This window comes from Dreissena polymorpha, chromosome 6 (genome assembly GCF_020536995.1).
Source record: "Dreissena polymorpha isolate Duluth1 chromosome 6, UMN_Dpol_1.0, whole genome shotgun sequence".
In the NCBI taxonomy this organism is placed as follows: domain Eukaryota; kingdom Metazoa; phylum Mollusca; class Bivalvia; order Myida; family Dreissenidae; genus Dreissena; species Dreissena polymorpha.
In genome coordinates this window covers 3,502,338-3,530,183 of record NC_068360.1, presented here as the reverse complement: position 1 = coordinate 3,530,183, position 27,846 = coordinate 3,502,338, and the positions used below count along the sequence as shown (strand labels likewise).

At 37.1% G+C, this 27,846-nt stretch overlaps 2 protein-coding genes and 2 long non-coding RNA genes across 4 annotated transcripts in view; 2 read left to right on the top strand and 2 right to left on the bottom strand.

The window, feature by feature from the left end:
* Positions 1-27,846, top strand: part of LOC127833219 (uncharacterized) — a 1,273,891-nt gene that overhangs the window by 410,487 nt on the left and 835,558 nt on the right. The gene's annotated exons all lie outside the window — the stretch shown is intronic.
* The window catches only part of LOC127833222 (uncharacterized), a 491,760-nt gene that overhangs the window by 355,379 nt on the left and 108,535 nt on the right, over positions 1-27,846 (bottom strand). The window lies entirely within an intron of this gene.
* On the top strand, positions 8,381-9,796 carry LOC127833236 (uncharacterized). The gene is made up of 2 exons (XR_008027264.1): positions 8,381-8,523; positions 9,757-9,796. It is a non-coding gene; the product is annotated as an uncharacterized LOC127833236 (long non-coding RNA).
* LOC127833237 (uncharacterized) lies at positions 13,717-26,036 on the bottom strand. The gene is made up of 4 exons (XR_008027265.1): positions 25,823-26,036; positions 18,020-18,137; positions 15,065-15,935; positions 13,717-14,142 (listed from the first exon to the last, which is right to left on the bottom strand). It is a non-coding gene; the product is annotated as an uncharacterized LOC127833237 (long non-coding RNA).

Genomic DNA, 27,846 nt, shown 5'->3' with positions numbered 1-27,846 from the left:
TGTTCCTTACCAATGTAATGTAAGGCACCTTTCTTCTGATTTACAGACAAACCGTATTTTTTATGCTTGTAGCAAAAACAAGCATTGTCTCCTTTTTTTATTGTGTAGGCTATATTCAATATAAATTGCATATTAAAATCATACCATTTTTATAGGTGTACTTTGTTCAATAAAAGTAATGCGTGCGCTTAAACATGACACTGTAGACTTACAACAGTAACGAACCTGTCAAAATGACATATTTAAGTTTAAATATTGATTTTGTATTGTTATGCACCTTAAAAAACTAATTAAACTTAGTTTCTATTTAGGTTATGTAAACTGTAAATCGCCTAGATATTACATATTCGTTGCACGATTTATAGAAAAGCTCGCCGACATCGGGTACATGGAATTGTGTCATGTTATTGAGTATTGAGAGTGGACGATATTCGGGCCTACAGCTCAAAAGATGCTAGCTGCCGTATAAAAAACTTGTGAAGATTGTTGAGACGCAGGTAAATAGAAGTTACAGGATCTGCACTATCAATATGTATTCAGAACTCAATATGGTGTGCATTGAACTCAATATGTTCCGTATATCTGAATCTAACGCTAACCAAAATTCTCAAATTCTTGACGCAGACGAATAGGGATTCATTACTCATTATCCATTATAACCGAGCCGCAAAATAAATACCTCGCACTGATCATTACGTAGTACACAATCTGCACTATAAATCTGTATTCCAAAGTCAATATGTTGTGCACGTCTGCACATAAAACTAACCTTCATTCTACGCCCAATAGTCTAGATAAGTTAATATCTGTTTCGTTAAAAGTCGTTAGGAAAATGTTACAGATCGTATTTATTATTAAATATAAAACTATATTGTGTTGTGTTGTTCTATTGTTGTTACAATTTCTAAATATCGTTAACTTTAAATGTAAATCACGACTTGTCTATGAGTTTATAACGGTAGTTATTTTAATACTTATTGTACTCGTTGATTAGTTGTTTAATAGTATTCGATTTATTCGTTAAGGTCGTTTTGCTCTAGGTAAGATAGGTTCAGCTCATCTAATCCAAACAGTTGCACGTTTATAATTTGTCTAATACTCAGATCACTCATCCCTTTTCCCGTGCACTGATATGTTAAATGTCGATCTCGTGAATCGTATGATTGCTAAAGTCATTCGATTCTTTACATTCAAAGAGTATATATCTCTTTGTTGTATATTAATGTTATTTATTACCATTAATAAATATATTACAGGTAGATTTAACTATGTTTTAGTATTTTCACTATGTTTTGTTGCTAAATTGTATTTTGTATTGTATGTATTGTTAGTATTGTTTGTATTTAAAGGATCACGGTCGGATCATGCATTACTTGTATTTGTGTATTGCTATATGTATATAGGATTCGACTCTTTACATTCAAAGAGTATACATCTCTTTGTTGTATATTAATGATATTTATTACCATTAATAAATATATTAAAGCCAAACGAGTTTATCCTCCACGATAGAACCACACGGAAACCTTCCGGCAACAAAAATATGAAACTTCGACAATCACCGGCATTATACATGTATCGTGCGGTGGAAAACAACCGAGTTTACCATTTCATATGGATTGTCAATAGTGTTAGCAGTGCGTGTTCTCGTTCGTTATATATTGGCTAAAATTGTTTAGTAGGGTGAAATATATTTCGGTGACTTTCGGAAGGTTAATACAGCTATCAGTAATGATATCAATGTAGCAGTGCAGCCCCACCCACATACACGTAAACGGGATGAGGATGTCCTCCGTAGAGCCGCACTCGATCAATGTTACTGGGCCAGACCATCAAATCTGTCGTATAGATCTTCTTGAGGACGGTGACGGTCCAGGGCTTGGATTAAATTGCAGCCATGACAGTTCCAGGACTACCAAATTGCGGTTATGGAATTTAAATAATAATGAACACGTTAGAAGATAAAAATAAATGATTTATATAAATTTATACATCTGCCAATGTCACGAATTGGTTTATTAACAGCTAATGAAAAGAACTGGCCTCAAATTTATACTCTCTTTTACGTAAAATGCAAATGCACACGATTCGCTTATGCACTACGCACGTACGTATTGTAATGTCGAAAATTCCCAAAGACAGTCCCCAGTAAAAGGAAGTGTCCCAACATTACGATCACGACAAATGTATAATCGGGGCTTGAGATCAATCTTAATCCTCAAATCTAATTCCTGGTTAAGTTGATGCTAAACTCCGCAAATCTGAGATAATAAACAATTAAACTTTTGCTCAAACTGATAATGAGCAAGAAATCCTGAGTTTTGATGCCACCCGTCTCCTCATCAATCTCAACGTGTAGAAAAATTAATAATTAGGTTATCAAAATAGATTAATATCAGAAGTTTTGATTAGAAAATCAACGTAAAGGCGATTAACATGATAAGTTAAATATTCTCAAGTACACTATAATGCCAGTATATATCAGTGAATATCCAAAAATGAAAAAAAAATATGATCCAGTAATACAGGGCATTGCTGCACACTTGTTTGTATTATGCAGTTTAAAATTTATCTGCACTATATGCTTCTATTCATTCTATGTCATGAGTTTAGATTGATTTTTGTGTTGTATTTGCAACACTGAGGTCAACGTCATTTAGAAAATTAATACAAGACACGCAAATGTTTATATATCGATCAAGAAAGAAATCAAGTGGAGGTAATTTTGGAATAATTAAACAAACTAATAGAATATAGTTTCAATGTATTTTCTTTTAATACCGACTAAGAAAAGAGCTGAGATGACATGAGGCTTTCACGTATAGAAAAGAAAGAGCATCGAGTGTGGATTTTCTGTATTAGTTATCATGATTATTGAAAGAGCCTTATGTTTGGAAAGTAGTTAAAAGTTTTTATCCAATAAGACGCAGCTATACTCCTTAACGCGGGGTTTTCAACAAAAAACGACCACATTAACATGATTTCCTTCCGCGCTAGATGTTAAAAAGCCTAAGTATTGAGATGATATTAATAATGTATAATATAATCTAAGTTTGACATAGTGATACCAGACTTTTGCCATGCTGGGAATAGGATATCCGACCTTTGTTCAATATTGGCTTTAGTTCGACTTAATAATACTATGATGTGTATTCAACTATGGCTCGTTATTCACAATAGTTTGAATACTCAAGACCTAGTTGGATATACGACGATTGCTTACAGTTTGCTTAAGTGCCAATATTCAATATATGAACATGGGAAAAGCTGCAGCACCAGCTGGACCTCCAGCTGTAAGGTGTATCACGTCGGTAACTGGAAGCCGTCACGCCGAAGACCATCGTCTCCACTACCAGCGATACATGGAATATATTTGAACCATGTACGAAACAGGGAAGGCAACGGAAGTGGTCGCAGCTATGAGGAAGTTCAACCTCGCCATCCTAGGAATCAGCGAATCAAAATGGACTGGCTCTAGGCAGATGCGAATGACTTCCGGTGAGTTACTGTTGTTCTCGGGGCATGAGCAGGAAAAAGCAGCATACAACCTTTGAGTATCCCTGATTCTTTTTCGGAACTGAGATAACTAATCAAGTGTGATGCGCACGGACGATGCGTCATACAGGTCCTTTTTTCCATACGAAAAAGTTGAGGATTAAAATGGACATAATCCGAAAGAACGACAGTGGAGAAACGGAGGACAATTTTTACAGCAGAATGTCAGCCATCATTCAAGACAGACGAAAGAGAACATTATAATCATAATGAGCTATGGGCACCAAGGGCTATGCGAGATGAACGACAACGTTTATAAAGATTCGCCAGCCTGTGCGCTACAAGTAATCTGGTCATCGGAGGAAGTGTTTTCCACCATAGCAGGATACACACGGCAAATTGGGTGGCACCAGGCCTGTCAACAAAGAACCAGATCGACCGCCTGTGCATCGTGTGGAAGTGTTGCTTCTCCTTCCAGAATAAACACGTCAAGCGAGGAGAAGACGTTATTTCGGACGCTCATCTCTTTGTCGACCTGTTGAAACGAAAGCTTAAAAAAGACACGTGTTCCCGTAAAAGCCTGCGTTACAACACCGCTTCGCTGATAGATACCTGGAAGAAAGAAGAGTTCAAGGTCACTCTCTCCGACAATTTCATGGTCCTAGCTGAGCTGCTTGAAGACGAGACATTTTTATATCAATCCCGTAAAAACTTAGTTCTTTCTTGAATTCTTTGAGCTTTTATGAGTACATACGTACAGCGACCCGGTGTGTCAGTTGCTGGCAGTTGGAGTATTGCAATGTGAGTTCATCATTATGGGCGATTAAAAAAAGACGTTTGTGCAATGAAAGTCTATTCTAACATTCATTTAGTCTTATTGTTCAGTATTAATTCACACCAGTCTTTCTACGCTATCAGCACTTTTTTATCATTTGTATTTGCTTGCTAGTTTTGCAACTTTGCAACGCTGAGAAATATATCTATGTAAATAACAAAGATGTTACTTAGTGTGAGAGAGAATTCCCCCTTTAGTTAAAATTCTTCACATTTCATCGCAGCCATTTTTTTTTCAAGCAGGCAAGACATTTCGCCGAATGCAAAAAATCGGGCGAAAACAACCCCTTTCGACAAAGAATATTATTAATAAGAAAGAAAGACCTGGAATAATAAAGAGGCACGAGTTAATTTATGCATGAGAATTATGCCTATTATACGGTTGCATACAAGGGATAATGTGTTAAACTGGTGTGTATCGTAATGACGTCACAAAATAATGAAAGAATGGAAAGCCCGTTTTGAAATAACTATTAGTGAATAAACAAAATAGGATGATATGCAATAAAACGATAACGCACGACAGAGCTTGGTCGGAAGTCTAAAATAGCATGCATTGAAATAATGGCATGCATATTAAAATATCCGCGAGAACTATTAGTAAATAAAGTTACAGGCAAAATTGATAACTTCAGTGTCATATGGTTGCTAAAATTTAATACAAATTGATTATTTTACCATCATTTAGTTTTGACAGGACCTTTTTCCCGGAACTTCGCATGTACATTTTGTAAAATGTCAAAAACCAGAACATGTAAATGGGCGCGTAGGAATACGTACTGACGGTATATCACGGTCATGTGATCTACTGCCGGATATCAACTCGTTTACTTGGTCACTACTTAATTAGGTCACAGTTTGCAACAGAAACAGAACATCGTTTAGTAATAATTTTCGCGGGTGTCTATCAATATACATGTATGAAAGGTAAAAGCTAAAATTTTGGTGTTATGATCGGTCTGACATTTGGTTATCTTTTTACGACTTGTAAAATTAGTCTATGCTTTCTAAACAAATTCCCATGGATTTGAGCAATTCGAACCAAGGACCATGGCAAGCGGGCTACCACAGACCTCTTAGGAATATGTATGCATATTCTTTAGCACATAATTTATCACGCAGACATTTTAGTCGATGATGCACTGAAACTGACAATAATCTCCCTAAATTATTTGTTTTATCTACCTGATTGTATTTCGGTAAAATCCCATGTATACACCTGGAAGTTGCGCCTGTATTATCCGCCGTAGAATTGGTAAGTACTTCTCGTTCGGCCAAGAAATCAGTGTGACATCTGACGTGTAGAGCTCTTCCCTTATGTGTCAATATCAGCTATTTTATTAAATGGGACGTAATATAAAGGGAAACAATCTCGTAGTAATCCACATGTATTATAAGGCAAGTGACCAAATACCTTCGCAATTATACGTGTTACGATGCGCAAGTCTTGTAAGACAAGTTCCCAAGTGACTTAACAATTATTTGTGTTATAATCAGCAACTCCAGTTAAGAAAGTACCGCATTGCATTTGCAATTACGCTAATAACAATCCACAAGTCTATATGGCAGGTGACGTTTGCAATAATTTCTGGTATAATCCACAATTCTTTTAAGGCGAGGCCAACGTTACATGCCTTTGCAATACTACTTGTTACAATCCACAAGCCTTGTAAGTAAAGCCTTTGCAATAATTTGTACGAATCCACATGCCATGTAATGCAAGTGTTTTATTGCGTAAAAATCATTTTTATGATCCGCAGGTCCTGTAATGCAAGTGACCAGCTACACTTAGAAAATTACCATCCATTAGTCTTGTAACAATAAACAAGTCTTGTATGGCAAGTGAAAAGTGCTGTTACATTAGTTCTTGTTACGATCCGCAGCTCCTATAAGGCATGTACATTGACACTAATTCTTGCTACAATTAGTAGTCGGTCTTTGTAGGCCAAACAACCCAGCTGACTTTAAAATAGTGCTTTATACAATCCGCAACTATGCTTCCAAGAAGACCGACTGCATTAACAATATGTTTTGTCAATATCCACAAGTCTTGAAAAGTAAGCACCTATCGCATATAACATAATTCTTGTTGCAATGCGAAGGCCCTGATTGACAGGTGACCAATTGCCTTCAAAATAATTGTTGTTATGATCTGCAAGTCCTGCACGGCAAGTGACAAATTGCCTTTAACATGATTCATTTTACAAGCCACAAGTCCTATGTAGCAAGTGACAAGTTGCGTTTAAAATGATTCTTGCCACAATCGAACCAGTCAATTATTGTTACAATCCACAGGTAATGTCATGCTGGTGACCAATAACCCGTTGCGTTTACCGAAACAAATACCGTTTATATGTATTTAATTGGTTTCATCGCATGTACCTTTCGTTTCCTTTATAAGAGGTTTTCTGGAGAATTTCATATGACGTATAGAAAGTTTTAGAAACTAACGTAATAATAATAATAACACAATTCTTAGAAAAAGAAAAGTTAAGTCACTTATCAGTAAAAATTATCGAAAATATTGTGTGCTTTTTAGTCTTAACTAGCAATATTTAATTATCAATGTAACCTCATGTGCATATGAATATTCTCTATGATTTACAGAGAAATCACACCTGCATGGGCTTATGCATTTGCACTCGAACGGAGTGGACTTTGTGAATACATCCACTGCCTTGAGAATGCACACGTAGTCTTCGTCTTACAAGCAAGGCCTTTTGCGAGTTTCATTGTCGAAGAGGAAAAAATATTGGTAGTATCCGCATTTCTACTACTACTACTACTACTACTACTAATACTACTTCTACTACTACTACTACTACTACTACTACTACTACTACTACTACTACTACTACTACTACTACTACTACTACTACTACTTGGTACACCAGTACTTGCTGTCCATGGAGACGATCATGAGAACTCTCCCAGAGTTTTAATCGAACCCACGCCCAGCGGACAACATTCTCCACACCATAGAGACCATGAATTAATATTTGACGCCATGTGCAACATAATTCACCTTATTACAAAAAACATGGAATTCACAAAATGACTGAAAATGCTTCAAAATAAATGCAAATTTGAAATTTGAAACAAAACAACCTAAGCAATACATAATAAGAAACAATACATTATTGAAACACTGATACCATGAACATTTTAGGATGTAACACCTTATGTACATGTACCAGACCTTTTATGTACTTTGAAACTGTACGTACCACCTACATAAAATATAGGTGTTATTGTCCATTCATTCATAGCAGTCCTAATGAATTAAGGTCATTCTCTAAACATGATTAAAGTCTAAAGAAGGAAATAATTTGATTTTTCTACAGTTTGAACATTAAGGTCATTCTCTCTTCTCTTCAAAGTATCACATTTCAATTATACAATATAATACAAACATACAGTTAATGGAAATTTCAAAGGGCCATAACTCTGTGAAAAAATCATCCGACCAGAACCGGCTGATAATATGCACATCTCCTCTTGGTAGTGAAGCTTCCCATAAAGTTTCATTGAATTCCGGTCATTAATTGCTGAGAAATAGACCGGACAAAAATTGTGCACGGACGGACGGACACACGACTATATGCCCCCCCCCCTACAATTTTTGTTGGGGGAGCATAAAAATAAAATGTTCCTATAGCTATCATGCAAGCTTAACGTCCGCTCCTTTTATCACAGACTGGAACATTGGATCGATACATTTGCATGCTACGTATTTAGTATCACAATTTACATGTCAATTCATAATTATGAGTTGTAAGTATGTGCCGCACTCTGTGAAAACAGGGCTTAATGCATATGCGAAAGGTGTTGTCCCAAATAAGCATAATTGGGCTAATAATGGACGACATTTTCCATCTAAATTGGATTTTCGTTACAAAAGGACTTCCTTCAAACGAACAATTCCATAAAAAGGGAATTTTTCGTACCTGATAAGTCTATGCAGACTGCACTAGCGAATCTGGGACAATACTAAGCGCACATGCACCAATAGCGCGGCTCAAAAATGTATTTTCTATTTTGGTATGCCTTCAGACCCAGAACGGCGGCTCATCAGCCGGGACTCACTGAAGATCATTCTAACGCAGCGTGGAACCAACCCGATAGACGACGAGCAGGCCGATGAGTTTCTCAACGAGTTTGACACCAACGGGGACGGGATGTACGATATACAAGGTATACCGGGGACGGGATGTACGATACACAAGGTACACATGGGGACGGGATGTAAGATATACAAGGTATACCGGGGACGGGATGTACGATATACAAGGTATACATAGGGACGGGATGTACGATATACAAGGTATACCGGGGACGGGATGTACGATATACAAGGTATACCGGGGACGGGATGTACGATATACAAGGTATACCGGGGACGGGATGTACGATATACAAGGTATACCGGGGACGGGATGTACGATATACAAGGTATACCGGGGACGGGATGTACGATATACAAGGTATACCGGGAATGGGATGCACGATATAATAGGTATACCGGGGACGGGATGTACGATATACAAGGTATACCGGGGACGGGATGTACGATATACAAGGTATACCGGGGACGGGATGTACGATATACAAGGTATACCGGGGACGGGATGTACGATATACAAGGTATACATAATGAGACTCACACCGGGAAAAGGGACTTAATCACTTAATCACTTAATGACTTAATCACTTAATGACTTAATGCACGTGCGTTAAGTGGCGTCCAGATCAGCATGTGCAGGTTTATCAGGGACGATACTTTCCGCCAAGACTTTAATTTCGCTTAGAAGGTATTTCCCTTTAAAGACAAATTCCATAACATTGGAATCGTCCCTGATTTGCCGGTTCGGACGCACATGTTTCAAGCCCAGTTGCTCAACGAGTGTTAATTCAACGCGCACGGCATGTACGACATACAAGGTGACACACGCATATATTTTGTGTACAATACGAATCTCGCAAGGGTGAAACAGGTTTAATAGCTTTAATTTATGCTAGGTTACCATATGTAGATCGATTAAATAATTGTTCACACTATAGTGACTATCATAGCTTACAGTTCATTAAAAGTTCTAATACCAGGAGAGTCAAAAATTACACCTGACCAACATCATGCGAAAAGGGGTCATATTCGGCCAGATTAACTCCAGCCCCGGCTGCGCTTCAGCTCAGTCTGGTAAGGAGCTACTCTGTCTGCTTATGAGACCCGAAAACCTTTTAGCATGACATTTTAGCGGACAATGGTGTAGTTACTGGCAAGACTGAGCGATTGTTCAGGCTGGTCTGAAGCTATGCTAATAGCATGTGGTATTAGACCCATTTTCGCACGACGCGGCTCCCATAATAGAAATGTTTTGCCCACATACACTCCAGTTATTTAGCAGCACTTTCTCTTCTTGTCTGTAGAGATCACGGAGATAATGTACGCCATGGAAGACCAACCGCCTCTCTACTAGACACCAACATGTTCGCAGACAGTTAATTGTACATATCAACTGCCGTATCTACGCAATTGCGGACCCTTACTCATAGCATACTGGGTCGGAAGGAAGGGGGGGGGCAACTCTGGATGCTCAGTGATCTTGTACTTACCCACCTAGAGAAGCAGGGTATGTTTTAACTGATCGGTATAAGTTACCCAATTTTATACAAACGCTTACCGACCAGTAACCAACAAGTTACCGACTTCTAACCGCCGGTATGTGGTTAACCGCCGGTTTAACTGTTTTTACAATCGGGTGCTGATGTTTAGTTGTTATATTATCACTATCAAAAATGCATGTTACCATGTGCCGATTAGAAGCACATGTCCTCTACATTTTATTGTACCATTTATATACAATAACTTATTCAGATGGCTGAAATGTTTTGACAAAACACATGTAACAGACGCGTTCCGCATATCTTGGAGGTTTTGGAACTAAACTATGAATCATGCCCTAATGAAACTGTGTGTGGGAAATAGAAAATAGACATCTGATAATTATGACGACATTTTAGTTTTTATAATAAACACTGTTGGAATTTATGAACAATTGTTAATATAACACAGGCTTTAATTTCTTCAATCTAAGTTGCAAAGAGTTCCAAAATTGCATTCATAGAAGTATTAACAGCTCCAAAACTTTATTCTGGACGTGTAGACATTTAAGTCTCATTCTTCAAAAACTGGGCTTAGTGCATTTGCAGTCTGCACATGCTTCTCAGGGACAACACTTTCTGCATAAACTGGATTATTTTTAGCAGAGCCGAAAAAAGGCTTATCTGGGACGACATTTCACTCACATGTATTAAGCCCAATTATCCAAGAATGAGAGACATTCAAAACGTTCTCCTTAGCTCAAGCCTTAAATACACCGCAAAATTTACAGTGAAGCTGAACATAGCAACAACTTCCAGTACATGGATTTTAAAAACTGTAGAAAAAGTAATTGCTTTAGTTGATTAGGGTAGTGAGTTATTTCGTGGAAATTGTAATTTACATATTGCACAATATTGTTAAAACTTCTCAACTTTATTTGTAATACTTCCACAATCAGAGGTCAGGAAATTTTAACTTCTCATTTTTAAGCATGGACTAAAGGTTTGGCATTTCAAAAGCTCACCAGTCTTTCTTATTTTGATTCAATAAAAAGTTTTTCAACAAACCATTGTTGTTAATATTGTAGCTATTGTACTCATGTGATACAGATGTTTATAATATTTATATTTAAATCACATATTTATCCATTTGTTTCTATGTTGTGGAAAATAAAGTCTTAAATCTCAATGATTTATGTTCAATTTGCATTATTTTGTTTTTAAATGTCATGACTGCCGGTGTGTCCAATACATCAATCTGGTATGAAATGGTGAAACAATACATACAATCTTACCTATACAACAGGCCGTTTTATGAACAGGTATTATCTTCGTGGATCTTATCTTAAATCCAACACTTACGATTTCATTTGCAATCTGCTAAAACCTGTTTTATGAAGGTCGTCACAAGTGCTGAATCTCAGCTAGAATTTAAGTTAAGCGTATGATCTGGAATATCTCAAACAAGTCGATATACGTCATCAAATGTCACGCCATTTACGACTAAAGTTTTAAGTTGCCTAAAGAAACAAACAAAGATGTACGAAAGTATTACAAACATTAGGCTTTGTGACAATAACAACTGTCATGTGTGTGCATGGAGAAGTGAATAAATGTGCTCATAAGTAACATTCTTGGAAAAATGGGCTTAATGCATGCGCGTAAAATGTCATCCAAGATTAGCCTATGCATTCCCAACATGCGGAATGCACATACTTATCAGGTCCGAAACTTGACACACATGCATTAGGCCATGTTTTCCCATACGAGTTTCATTAAGTAACTAGGCACTTATTTAATGTGTGACAATAACAAGTGTCTGACAGGCTTTTGCATTGAATAGAGAATGAATGTCCATTTAAATAGCTGAAATTCAAATAATTTTCTTCATAAGACAATATCTACAAATATTTTTTATCCAAAATTTATTTGACAAAAAATACAAATTCAAGTACCTTAAATTCCTCTGAATTATATTTTATAATTATTTATACATCAAAATGTATGGTCAATACACACAAAGCAATATTAACTTCAAATTATACAAAATGTAATTGGTCGACATCTTGACTAAAACAATGGTCGATACATATTGTGCTTTCTAATATAGATACAAAATACAAATATTCCAGACTTATTAATAATAATATAATAGTCAGTGTGAATAATATATCAAGTAATAACTACTCATACATCAGTCCACGTCTACCAAATAACAATTTTTATAACAATAACATGTATTTAATGATTTATAACACCATCAACAAACACATGTATTATAGAATGTACATATTTATTGCATAAACAAAATCAAAATGGAACCGGTAAACACAATATTTTTGTTATTCTGTTTAAAACATTCTGGAAAACTTTAAAATAGTATTCAAATATACAATAAACAGTTTTGAATGACCCTTTTTCATTGACACTAGCCCCAGTATTATGGCCTAGTAGAGATGCACTAATATCAGGTGACCTCTGACCCCTTGCTGACTTCTCTCTGACCTTTACTTCTTGCACTCAATCATGACCTTGATGCCCTCCCCTCTCTTAGGTGGTCTCAAAGGCCTGAATGGAGTCCTCCAGCTTGAAGCGGTGTGTTATCAGCGGCTTCACATTCACCGCACCTGGAACACCAGTTACATGTGAGCCTAAACACCAGTTACATGTGAGCCTAAACACCAGGTACATGTGAGCCTAAACACCAGTTATATGTGAGCCTAAACACCAGTTACATGTGAGCCTAAACACCAGTTACATGTGAGCCTTAACACCAGTTACATGTGAGCCTAAACACCAGTTACATGTGAGCCTAAACACCAGTTACATGTGAGCCTAAATACCAGTTACATGTGAGCCTAAACACCAGTTACACGTGAGCCTAAACACCAATTACATGTGAGCCTAAACACCAGTTACATGTGAGCCTAAATACCAGTTACATGTGAGCCTAAACACCAGTTACATGTGAGCCTAAATACCAGTTACATGTGAGCCTAAACACCAGTTACATGTAAGCCTAAATACCAGTTACATGTGAGCCTAAACACCAGTTACATGTGAGCCTAAATACCAGTTACATGTGAGCCTAAACACCGGTTACATGTGAGCCTTAATACCAGTTACATGTGAGCCTAAATACCAGTTACATGTGAGCCTAAACACCAGTTACATGTGAGCCTAAACACCAGTTACATGTGAGCCTAAACACCAGTTACATGTGAGCCTAAATACCAGTTACATGTGAGCCTAAATACCAGTTACATGTGAGCCTAAATACCAGTTACATGTGAGCCTAAACACCAGTTACATGTGAGCCTAAATACCAGTTACATGTGAGCCTTAATACCAGTTGCATGTGAGCCTAAATACCAGTTACATGTGAGCCTAAATACCAGTTACATGTGAGCCTAAACACCAGTTACATGTGAGCCTAAATACCAGTTACATGAGCCTAAATACCAGTTACATGTGAGCCTAAACACCAGTTACATGTGAGCCTAAATACCAGTTACATGTGAGCCTAAATACCAGTTACATGTGAGCCTAAACACCAGTTACATGTGAGCCTAAACACCGGTTACATGTGAGCCTTAATACCAGTTACATGTGAGCCTAAATACCAGTTACATGTGAGCCTAAACACCAGTTACATGTGAGCCTAAATACCAGTTACATGTGAGCCTAAATACCAGTTACATGTGAGCCTCATTCTGCGAAAAAAGGGCTTAATGTACCGTTATGTGCGGAAAGTGTTGTCCCTGCCTCAGTTGTACTAATATGCTAATAATGATGACATGTCTTTGGTTCCCCGTTCATGGCTTGAGCATTGTAGGAGTTTGTTCCACAAACTTTATGCTTATGCTTTGTCAATAAAATTGGGAAAGTTGAATGGCAAATAACTCAGGACCATGTGGACGACCGTTTGTGAAAAAAAAAGTTTTGCAATCAAGTACACTTGATTGTGATGACATACCGTAGTTCAAGTTTCAATTCAATCTTCAAATCTTGTTTCAATATGGGATCTATTATAACTTAGAAGTAAGAGGCATTCAGATACCTGAAGCGACCATGTTCAAGGCTGTTGGATAACAGTTGACGTATCGGAACACTCCTCGAATGTCCACCTCCCGCACCGCAGCATCTATAATGGGCAGCTCCACTGGGTGGTCCCATCCCTACCAGCACCACACAGCCACCTGACTTGGTTGCCTAGAAAACAGCAATCATTAATAGAGAGAAGATCATGAGTATGATTTGGACAGAGTTTGTTATTTCAAAATAAATATGGTGTTAAACAATAATTATATACCTGTATTCACGTTGATTTACATACATAATTGAAAACAATCTGGACACAAAGATTAGGGTCTTAGTTTTGTATGAATTCTAAACTGATTTTATTTAACTGCTGCCAATGTAGCTATACACTGCATTTATATCATTTTGAAGATGTGTATCAAGTATTCTATTTACATGGATACATCTTAATAATATATCAGATAAAAAAATTGAATGCTACTCCCAAAACATGTTAGAAAGTAGATATGTGTCTTGTTCTGATAAAACTGGGCATAATACATGTGCGTAAAATGTCGTCCCAGATTAGCCTGTGCAGTCCGCACTGGCTAATCAGGGACGACACTTTCCGTCTAAACTTGATTTTCAGTAAGGAGGGACTTCCTTGAAACTAAAAATACCATAAAAGCGGAAAGTGTCGTCTCTGATTAGCCTGTACGGACTGCACAGGCTAATCTGGGACGACACTTTACGCACATGAATTAAGCCCAGTTTTCTCAGAACAAGACACATATAAAAACCATTTTGTCTTTGTTAAAAGGGCCTCGCTCTGGGAAAATGGGGCTTAATTCATTTGTGTACAATGATGTTCCAGATAAGCCAGTGCAGGCGCCACAGGCTAATCAAGGACGACAATTTCTGCCTTATTTGGATTTTTGTTAAGAAGATACTTCGTTTAAAAGAAAAATTAAATCAAACGGAAATTTTAGCGCCTCATTATACTGTGCCGACAGGCAAATCTGGGACGACACGTTAACCACATGCATTAAAGCCCACTTCCCCAAAGCGAGGCTCGAATAACAAGAACCAAAAGAACCAAAGACAATTCCCATACAAATATGGCGTGTGCTGGGTGGGGCTCCACTGCACTCTATCGTGAAGTCTGGTTTCTCTCCTAGCGCCTCAATGACCTGTGCTGCGACTTCCTTGGCGTCCTTGGAGGTCACCTTGACAACGCAGTCTGCTCCCATCTCCTTGGCCATGACCAGCCTCTTCTCATAGATATCCGTTGTCAAATTGTATTATGTAAATTTGAAGAAAAAAAACATTCAACTTGGAATGGACTTTTTTGGTGATTTTTTAAACCAAAACTGTGTATTCCTGGTCTGAATGTATTTTGGAAACATTCTGTCAATACTTTTAGTATGATCAATTCTTTTCCAGGACTTTAACAATTATGGAATATTATATCATTTTGAATGCATTTTTAAAACTGTTTTCACGTATGCATGTACAAGGCTTCCTTTTTTTGAGGATAACACAAAATCAAATTAAACATAAAGTTTTTGAGTATACGGGACATGCTCTGTGAAAAGGGGGTTCAATGCATGTGCATAAAGAGTCATCCAAGATTAGCCTGTGCAGTCCGTAAAGGCTAATCAGGGACGACACTTTCCGCTTATATGTTGTTGTTTTTTTAAAGTCTCTTCTTAGCAAACATTCAGTTGAGGCAGAAAGTTACGTCCCTGATTCTAGTCTAGGACGACACTTTACGCACATGCATTATATCCCCTTTTCACAGAGCATGGTCCATTTATGTGATGCAAGTCTCTATTATACTAATAATTTGTCAAAATTAATTGGTACAACATTTATTTAAGCCCCATCTGTCACAAACACATTTGAAATGTAGGCCTTACCTGTCACACAAACATGGGAAGCTCCAGTGGCCTTGGCCACTAGCAGGTTCACCAGTCCTATGGGACCTGTTACAACAGACATCATTGTAATAAATACATTCAATCCCATTCTCTGGAAAAACAAGGCGTAATGCATGTGCACTTTCTTTAATTGAAAAATACAATAAAAGCACAAAGTGTCATCCCTGATTAGAATGTCTTTACAGCACAGGCTATCTGGGTTGACATGTAACCTACATTTATTAAACCCGATATTACCACAAGTCTCATGTTATCATAAAGCATTAAAGTACCATGGGCAATGTCTGCATGGTACACCACCTTGTATAGAGAAAGTTTCAAATAATCAGAAGTAAGAGGTAAATGGGAAACAGAAAATGGTAATAATTAATTTGCCTGAGCATAAAAAAGATATGTTAACTTGTGAATAAACTATGCATACATACAGCAGAACATGTGTACTTTAAATGCCATTTGAAAACTTTTCTCATTTAAATAAACTGTTCATTAACACAAACATTTTAAGTTCAAGCAAAATATCCATGCATTTATCTGCAGTTGTCTCCAGGGATAGCAAAATCGGATACTGCACAATAAACTGTGTAATTATCTACACATGGTGCGCACCTCTAGCCTGTTGTATTTGGACCATACATACTCTGTTACACTTGGCAAGACGGACAATCAATTTAACTATCCCTGATCAATAACGATTACCCAAGATTCTTTAAGAATCACATTAATGCTATTATGTATATTTTCACCTGACGGATACAGCGACTTTTTCCTTCTTTATAAAGTACCAGAAAATGGCATTTTTCCAATAGGGAAAACAATAAAAATTTCCCAATTGCTGTCTTAAAAGAAGGTTAAAGAAAAGCAAGATTTAGTTAATATCTCTATGCAGTTTTATGGGTAGAACCAAATTTTTTATAATATTAAGAACTTGACAACATTTAGTTATCAATTTTAAAGTATTTGTTAGCAATGAATCAAATAAACCCATTTCCCAATCTGAAGTCTTCACAACGCAAATGTTCCCAATTCCATTTTTTTCACCCTAATTTTTCCCAATTAGGCTGGTACTGGTACTTTTCCTAATGGGCGAAAAAAATCAATGGGACCATATAACCAGGTGACGTCCTTTATGTTTGGCTGGTCAGGGCAAACTTAACAAAGACCAAATAAAATAACAGGCATTTGGAACTTTCCATTAAATGTTGTTTTTTTGTGCTATCACTTAAAGCATGTGCATTTTCGATTTGGAAAAAGGCGTGATTAACCATAAAATTGGGAAAAATGAAATTCTATTAATATTATTAAAATTTACCGTATTCAAATTGTTTATAAGTGCATGTTAAACAGCTTTTTTTAATTTATATCCAAAAAGGGCTACATAATTATATGTCTGTACACAAAAATCAATAAACCAATTATTGAGCTTATTGGAAAAGTTTGATATCTTTTTGGCAAATTTGGATCAGAATTTTGGGAAATATGTTACTATTTGCCATTGGAAAGCAGCCTGTAAGAGTCTGTAATTTTGGGGGAAACAAATCAATTACATTATTTTTGAATTCTCTTTTCCCTTAAAAAAATTAAAAGAATATACGGATTGTTTACTCCAATTATCTGCAATCAAGGTAAATGTAGTGTTTCCTATACCTAAAATCAGAATAACCCTTTAATGCTTTCAAAGGGAAATAAAAGATGGCTATATGCAACCAGCATAAAACCAGAACAGCTAGTGAGTATCTTGCAGACTGTTCAGGTTATATGCTGTTTGCGGCTCATCAGTAACTTAGGAATGAACATGTAACATTCAAAACTTGAAGAAAGGTCTTTAGTCAAATATGATTTTTTCTAAAAGACTACAAAGTACAAATCCATTTTATGCATGTGGGCCATGCCTTGATAAAGGGATTAAAGGCTTGTGCGTAAAGTGTCATCCCAGATTAATTAGGGACGACTCCGTTTGCTTTATGACATTATGCATTTACAGTGAGTCTCTTCTTAGCAAAAATCAAGTTTGGGCAGAAAGTGCGGACTACTCTGCAGGCTAATCTGGGACATCACTTTACGCATATGCATTAAACACCTTTTTCACAGAGCGTGTCTCATATTTAAATGGTAAAGGCTTAATGTCTTACCAGCCCCACAGACAAGCACCTTGCTCCCCAGTGTGACCCCGCCCTACGACAGGCGTACACCCCGACTGACAGCGGTTCCAGGAGGGCCCCTTCCTCCATGCTCACATGATCAGGCAGCCTGGAAAGCAAATATTCAGTTATTGTACTGTGATATGGGCCTTGTTCTGGGAAAATTTGGGCTTAACCCTCTACCGCTTAGATACGTATTTTGACTCATTTGTAGACCCTTAAAAAGTAAAATTTAATTAAAGACCTTTTTTACTAGATTTAAGTTTTAAATGCTTCATTTCCAACCCTTAGATGCAGATGAGCAGCAAACAGCATAAAACCTGATCAGACTGCAAGTAAGTCGCAGGCTGTTCTGGTTTTATGATGTTTGCACATAGCCATTTTCACTTTGCTTCTGAGTGGGAAAGGTTTAATGCATGTGTGTTAAGTGTAGTCCCAGATGAATCATTTGCATCTGAATATATCTGTATATACATCTGAGAAAACTGAGCTTTATGCATGAGCGCAAAGTCCCAGATTAAACTGCGCAGTCTGCACAGGCTCAAGGACGACACTATGCCCTTTAATGGATTTTTTTGCTAAAAGGACATCACTTTTTACAGTAAAATTCAGTGCAGGCTGAAAAAGTCATCCTTTATAAGCCTGTGTGGATTCCACAGGCTTCTCTGGGACAACAATTTACGCACATGCATTAAGCCCTGTTTTCCCACAGCGACTCAATTTAATTATTGTACTTAAATGCAGTAAAATGTCTTTAATTAGTGGTCCCACATGAATGCTTAAGTTATCAATTATTTGAAGGTGGTCATATTTTATAAAACTTTTTATTGTTACACCCAGACTACAAGATGTGTTTTAGTAGGTTTCTATTTTTTGATTAGCTCTAAAGGGAAAACATAGTATAAACCTTTGAAAAATTTTAGACAATACCTCAAGACTGTGTAAACTTTAATAATTACTTTACTTTTTATAATAAACCATAATGGATTGTTTTATTCAGTTAAAGAATAAACAGACCATCTTACAATACATTTTGAACAATGATTTTCACTAGGAAAATTTCTATGGATTATTTTCTTAAACATGTATATGACTTAGGAATAAATTTTGATTTTATTGATTTGTTATCCTTATAAATTCATCATTTTAAAGATAACATGAAGTGAGAACATATTCTTACATACTGAATTATCGAATATTTCTTAAAAAATTTGAATAAAGGCATCATAGCAATATCGCTTAGAGCTTATACTAAAAATATGTGTGTTTTTGGTGATAAATTCCTTACTTATATTTTATAATTGATCATTATTATAGGATTGTGCATATTGAATATAACAAGGGTGCTTTCACTTATAAAGTATATGAGCGGCAAATTGAGAAAACTGAGCTTAATGGAAGGGTGTAAGGTGTTGTCAAAGATCAGCCTGTGCAGTCATCACAGGCTAATCTTGGATGAAACTTTGCAGCAACTGCATTTTTGTTCAGAAGAGACTATCCAAGAACAAAACAGTTCCATACAAGCAAATTCGTAGAATTGATATCCCCCGCAACATATGCTTTGTTTAAGGATGGGTGCAAATCGGACGGATGAACATACTGACAGATGGACGGACGGAGGACAATAACTCAAAACTAAGACAGAGGGCCATAACTCTGGTTTTAATAGATGGTGTACAATGCCATTTGGCGTGAATCATCCTCTTATGCATATATATACTCATACAAAGTTTCAATGGAATACGCCAAAGCACTTCCAAGATATGGCTCTGGACACAAAAGTGACGGACGGACTGACAGCCGGACAACGCCAAAGCAATATCCCCCCGCCTCTGGCGGGGGATATATACTCATACCAAGTTTCAATGAAATCCGCCAAAGCACTTCCAAGATATGGCTCCGGACACAAAAGCGCCTAAAGTAAAAAGCATTTTTTCAAGATACAAAAGGCAATAACTCTGTTTTGAACAGATGGTAAACAATGCCATTTAGCGTGCATCATCCTCTAATGCATATATATACTCATACCAAGTTTCAATGAAATCCGCCAAAGCACTTCCAAGATATGGCTCCGGACACAAAAGTGCCTATAGTAAAAAGCATTTTTTCAAGATAAAAAGGGCCATATCTCTGTTTTCAACAGATGGTGTACAATGCCATTTGGCGTGCATCATCCTCTTATGCATATATATACTCATACCAAGTTTCAATGAAATCCGCCAAAGCACTTCCAAGATATGGCTCCGGACACAAAAGTGCCTATAGTAAAAAGCATTTTTTCAAGATACAAAGGGCCATAACTCTGTTTTGAACAGATGGTAAACAATGCCATTTAGCGTGCATCATCCTCTAATGCATATATATACTCATACCAAGTTTCAATGAAATCCGCCAAAGCACTTCCAAGATATGGCTCCGGACACAAAAGTGCCTATAGTAAAAAGCATTTTTTCAAGATACAAAGGGCCATATCTCTGTTTTCAACAGATGGTGTACAATGCCATGTTGCGTGCATCATCCTCTTATGCATATATATACTCATACCAAGTTTCAATGAAATCCGCCAAAGCACTTCCAAGATATGGCTCCGGGCACAAAAGTGCCTATAGTAAAAAGCATTTTTTCAAGATACGAAGGGCAATAACTCTGTTTTTAACAGATGGTGTACAATGCCATTTGGCGTGCATCATCCTCTTATGCATATATATACTCAAACGAAGTTTCAATGAAATCTGCCAAAGCACTGCCAAAATATGGCTCCGGACACAAAAGTGCCGGACGGAAGGACAACGCCAAATCAATATCCCTCCGCCTCTGGCGGGGGATAAAAAGTGGAGTGTCGTCCCTGATTAGCCTGTAACAATACTGGCTAATCAGGGAAGAGACCTTACACACATGCATTAAGCCCGGTTTTCTCAGAGTTTGGCCTCTACTTTGAGAGTCCTTACTTATAGCAGAAATCTGCATCATGAACATAGTATCTGGCCAGGTTGCCATCATGGGGGCGTTGCACAGAACTTCGAGTCAGCACAGAGGTTATAGCGACCTTTCTTACAATCCATACATCGCTAGCACGGCACACCAGGCTCTATGGCGACTCTGTCGCCTGGAAAATATAGCCGTATCTGATTTCATCTAGCCTCATTCTTGGAAAACTGGGCATAATGCATGTGCTTCAAGTGTTGTCCCTGATAAGCCTACACAGTCTGCACAGGCTAATCAGGGCGGACACTTTCTGGCTAAACTAGATTTTTGTTAAGAAGAGACTTCCTTAAAACAAACAATTCCATTAAAGCGGAAAGTGTCATACCTGGGATGACACTTTATGCAAATGAATTTAGCCTTGCTTTTCCCAGAAAATGCCTCTTTTATGAACCTATCCATTTTCAGTCACAAATAGACTTTGTATTCAAAGGGCAAATACAAGAATTTATATCGGCTACTAGCATCTTCTTTTCCAAACCATGCTAAAAGCTGGATGTAATCATAGATATATTGATAGTTGGGTTTCTAAAAATGCTCTGGAAAAAAGGGCTTATTGCATGTGGAGATTAGCTTGTGCAGTTTGCATTTAGGACTGAAAAATTTGTCCCATACGCTGATTTTTTCCCCCCATATAAGCCTGTGCAGTCAGCACAGGCTAATATAGAACAAAACTTTATACACATGCACAATGCCTATAATTCACAGAGCAAGGCTCATATTAATAGTTAAGTCACTTAAAATGCAAACACCATCACTTAGAATGTCAGCTATAATGTCTACCACATCAAACTTAGTTTTTAACCAACCTTTTCAAGCAGCTGCATCCGACTCTTTACTCTCGACTTGTTACTCTTTACTCTTGACTTGTTACTCTTGACTTGTTACTCTTTACTCTTGACTTGTTACTCTTTACTCTCAACTTGTTACTCTTTACTCTCGACTTGTTACTCTTTACTCTCGACTTGTTACTGCTAGCACATCGCCATCACAACCAACAAGCAATTTATAATCCTCACAAATACTCCATATTTTCCCTTGAAGTTTGCTATAAAAAGAACTTTTATGCCAAATCTCAAACAAAGAAACAAAAGATACCATGCTCAACAATTAATGACAGCACTTTTTAATTCTACCAGAATTCAATACACACAATTCATAAGTCCATGCAAATGACATGTTTTTGTTTAACATTGTTCCAGAATTGGGCGCTATATATATGAAATGGTAATACATATTATTCTTAAGTCATGGGAAATCAGAATAGTAAGAACCATTATAATAATTTCTCTAATTTTGATACAAAATCAATTAAAGGTACAAGCATTATTAAAGTGCTTCGTGGTATACAATACAATGAATATAAGTAAGTCAATGAATCAAAGCTTAGATATCAGTATTTTGGCTTTCACTTTTAAGTTTTAAGTATCTGGTTCCAGGCTCAACCTTTTGTAAGAGGTGGCTCTGACTATTAATATTGGAACAACTGACAAGTGTAACATTCCCTACGGCTCATCAGTGGATTAGATTGACATATGGCAAGTGGTATATACTCAATGGGTTTATAGTATGGTCAAGTTTGAAGTTGAATAATTATATGCTCTTGCACAAGCAGTCATTTAATGCCATATTTAAGTTAAATAAGTTAAGAATATTTGTTAGAAAAAAACCTTTGCATTTTTTAAACCAACAAATGCTGTCACCATATGATGACATATGCCCCCTATAAACGCTTTGATATAAGTTATGAGCATTTTCAAAACCTAAACGCAGATTTTGAAACCTAAACGCGGACCCAAGGTTCAAGGTCAAGGTCACAGGGGTCAACATGTGTGTGTGTGTATGGAAAGGCCTTGTCCATATACACATGCATACCAAATATGAAGGTTATATCTCAAGGGACATAGAAGTTATGAGCATTTTTAGAAACCTAATCGCAGATTTCGAAACCTAAACCCGGACCCTAAGTTCAAGGTCAAGAACACGGGGGTCAAAAATTTTGTGCGTATGGAAAGGCCTTGTCAATATACATATGCATACCAAATATGAAGGTTATAGCTTAAGGGACATAGAAGTTATGAGCTTTTTCGAAACCTAAACACAGATTTCGAAACCTAAACACGGACCCTAAGTTCAAGGTCAAGGTCACAGGGGTCAAAATTTGTGTGTGTATGGAAAGGCCTTGTCCATAAACACATGCATGCCAAATATGAAATTGCTATCTGAAGCGACATAGAAGTTATGAGCATTTTTGAAACCTAAACGCAAAGTGTGACGGACAGACAGACAAGACGGACAGACGGACAGACAGTCCGATCACTATATGCCCTCCTTCGGTGGCATAAAAATAACAAATGGAAATTCTCACAATTTTGTCTGAAAAACTGTTAAGATTTTAACTAAATGTAATATGTGTATGTAATGTAAGAGCCATACCTTGTGTTTTGCGTAATAAAACAATTATTACTATCTTAATATAAAACATTTAAACATTTTCATGAGCTTTATGTTCTTTGACAGACCAATCAAATTCATCATCACAGTTAAGTGACAATCTTAATATTCAATCAGTTAACAGCCTGAAGGAAGATTCACTTATTTGGGGATAAAATGTATGTTTTTTCTGTTGTTGTTATAAAGCATGACATAACATGCATGCCCCCCATATGGGCTGTCAGTTGTAGTGGCAGCCATTGTGTGAATACGTTTTTTGTCACTGTGACCTTGACCTTTGACCTAGTGACCTGAAAATCAATAGGGGTCATCTGCCAGTCATGATCAATGTACCTATGAAGTTTCATGATCCTAGGCAAAAGCGTTCTTGAGTTATCATCCAGAAACCATCTGGTGGACAGACGGAGACCCCACCACAACAGTACATAATATAATCTGCAAATGTGGTCCTAAACTTCATCCAAGAACGAGTCACTGTGACCTTGACCTTTGACCTAGTGATCTCAAAATCAATAGGGGTCATCTGCCAGTCATGATCAATGTACCTATGAAGTTTCATGATCCTAGGCGTAAGGGTTCTTGAGTTATCATCCGGAAACCATCTGGTGGATGGACGGAGACCCCACCACAACAGTACATAATATAATCTGCAATTATGGTCCTAAACTGCATCAAAGAACGAGTCACTGTGACCTTGACCTAGTGACCTCAAAATCAATAGGGGTCATCTGACAGTCATGATCAATGTACCTAGGAAGTTTCATGATCCTAGGCGTAAGCGTTCTTGAGTTTTCATCCGGAAACCATCTGGTGGACGGACGAAACGACCGACCTACCCACCTACCGACATGTGCAAAACAATTTACCCCCTCTTCTTCGAAGGGGGGCATAAAAAGAACCTTACACTCTCCCGTGACATAGTTTGCGGTAAACAAAATTGGGTTGCGCTCTGTGAAAAATGGGGTTTAATGCATGTGCGTAATCAGAGGCTAATCTGGGACGACACTTTCAGCATTCATGATATTTTTTGTTTCAAGAAAATCTCTTCTTAGCTAAATTCAAGTTTAGGCAGAAATGCATTAAACCTCCTTTTCACAGAGTGCGGCTCATTTGAAAAAACTTGACCTGAAGACCTATTTATTTTACACATGTAACTTGACCTGAAGACCTTGTTATTTTACACATGTTACTTGACCTGAAGACCTATTTATTTTACACATGTAACTTGACCTGAATACCTAGTTATTTTACACATGTAACTTGACCTGAAGACCTAGTTATTTTGCACATGTAACTTGACCTGAAGACATATTTATTTTACACATGTAACTTGACCTGAAGACCTAGTTATTTTACACATGTAACTTGACCTGAAGACCTAGTTATTTTACACATGCAACTTGACCTGAAGACCTAGTTATTTTACACATGTAACTTGACCTGAAGACCAAGTTATTTGACACATGTAACTTGACCCGAAGACCTAGTTATTTTACACATGTAACTTGGCCTAGGTAAAACTAACATTTTGACCATGGTTATAAAGATTGAGTCATAAATGAGGCCTATGATTTGTTGATGATATGACCAGATTACCCAGTTAATGGACGCATGCGATCCAGATTTAAACTTGGCATAGAAATTGTAAAGATAAACATTAAAACCAATTTTGCCAACTTTAAGTCATAAATATTGCTTCTAGACAGGTTACAACGTTTATCTAAGATTTGACCAGGTGACCAAGTTTTTGGATGCACATGACCCATATTCAAACTTTGCCTAGATATTCAGCCAAGACATTGCAACGATATCCATTCTGAGCAAGTTCCAAAAAAGCTGAGTCATTAATGGGGCTGATACTGGATTACAATGATTTTCTAAGATTTGACCTGGTGACCTGGTCTTTTTACAATAATGACCCAGATTTGAAGTTAGCCTTTATATGGTAAAGATTTACTTGTTATATGTGTGGCCTGTAGAGTGTTAAACAGTTGTTTTTTTTTAAAGATTTTACCTAGTGACCTTTTTGGCCATATGTGACCCAGATTTAAATTCAGTATAGATATTTTGAAGATATACAATTTGAGCAAGTTTCATTGAAATTGAATAAAAATTGTGGCCTCAGGAGCCTCTAGACCTTTGCATTGATAATGCATGATTTCATAAGCTGGTGACCACAATAGCTCACAATGAGCACAACCCATGAGCACTTTGTGCTCTGTTGAGCAAACATCATTCCCACTTATAAAGTTTTAACTAAACAATGTTATATTAAGTTTAATGACTAAACAATCTGAAAATACATGCTCCAGTGAGTTTAAAACATACAACCTCAGTTGAAGCAAAACAAATGTTCACCTATGTTAAGGTTGGTGACGCCTTCCCCCAGTTTAGAGAGGTTCCCAGCTGCCTCGTGACCCAACACCATGGGTGCGCGCACCACAAAGTCCCCGATGTAGCCGTGCTGCCAGAAGTGCACGTCAGAGCCACATATGCCCACATGCTGCACGCAGAGCTGAATCTCTGCAAAACAGAAGGACAGAAAAACAATATATAGAGGATATTTGTTGGATGTGGTGAAATATCGATTTAAATCAACACTTGTGAAAAAAAAAATGCCATGATCACATGTGAATACAAATAGGAATTCAATCAAATCCAACATATTGTCCTCATATTGTATGCTTACAAATGATTATTTGCATTAAAACTGGAGAATTATGCTAAAAAATGATGTCATTACAGAAAACTACAAGGTAATTTCACAGTAAACAGTGAACATTTTTGCACATTTGCACAGTTAATTTTTCGTTTTAATTCACTGATATTTTTCTTTAAACAAAACACGAAAAAATAAAATAAAAAGTTATAATATTAGCGTGTTCTGAGAAAACTTGGCTTAATACATGTGCGTAAAGTGTCATCATAGATTAGCCTGTTCAGTCTGCACAGGCTATACATCGAAAACACTTTAAGCTTTTTGGAGTACTTTTTGAAATTGGAAGTCCCTTCTTAGCTTTAAGAGTACAGTGTTGTCAAAGACTAAGCTGCATCTTGCACAAATGGGTCTTATGTCATGTGCAGCCAGCATAGCACCAGACCAGGAGCTAGTTCACAAGCTTCTCTGTCCACTAATGAGACCAGTAAACCATAAGTGACTTGATAGCGGGCAGGGTAGCTCCTTACCAGACTGCGCAAATGCGCATGCTAGTCTAAAGGTTGGTCGTATGAGGCATAAGACCCATTTTCGCATGACAAGGCTAATAACTAATGCTGCAAGTTATATTTATTTGTGCACTTAAAGGTAATAAGGACCAAGCAACACATGTTATGTCAGTACATTGCACAGGAATATTTAAACATTAAGCCAATATGGACAGTACGATAATATAAAGCGAAAAAAAAGTATTGAATAAAGATGATGATTATTTTCATGCTATGAATACCGTTGATTTGTTGGGCAATAAGTATGAAAGAAAGTGACATAGCCTTCTCAAAATAGCGATAAAATTATTGTGGACCTGGTAATAAAGTGAATCAATATCTTTGTGGGCCTGGTAATACAGTGAATCAATATCTTTGTGGGCCTGGTTATACAGTGAATCAATATTTTTGTGGGCCTGGTAATACAGTGAATCAATGTCTATGTGGGCATGGTAATACAGTGAATCAATGTCTATGTCGGCACGGTAATACAGTGAATTAATGTTTATGTGGGCATGGTAATACAGTGAAACAATGTCAATGTTGGCAGGGTAATACAGTGAATCAATGACTATGTGGGCCTGGTAATACAGTGAATCAATGTCTATGTGGGCATGGTAATACAGTGAATCAATGTCTATGTCGGCACGGTAATACAGTGAATTAATGTTTATGTGGGCATGGTAATATAGTGAAACAATGTCAATGTGGGCAGGGTAATACAGTGAATCAATGACTATGTGGGCCTGGTAATACAGTGAATCAATGTCTATGTCGGCACGTTAATGCAGTACAGTGAATCAATGTCTATCTTTATGAATGTTCAGATGTGAAATTATATTACGTAATAAGTATAACTAAATTTCAGATGATTGATATAAATGTATAAGCACATCATTAATAACAATATTTACTTAATTTTGTATTATCTTTCGTAATAGAAAGAGAACAAGAAACCGTCGGAGACAGGTGATGCTCCCCAAAGGTTTTTTTAGTCACAATATTGCACTATATATTCAGATAAAAGGAAACGTCTTGAGATGCATAACTTTGGACAAAATAAAACGATGTATGGTTTAGCAACTTAAAAATTTCAAAGGGCCATAACTCTCTAAATAAATCATCTAACCAGAACCCACAAAAAACATGCGCATCTCCTTAAGGTAGTTAAGCTTCCC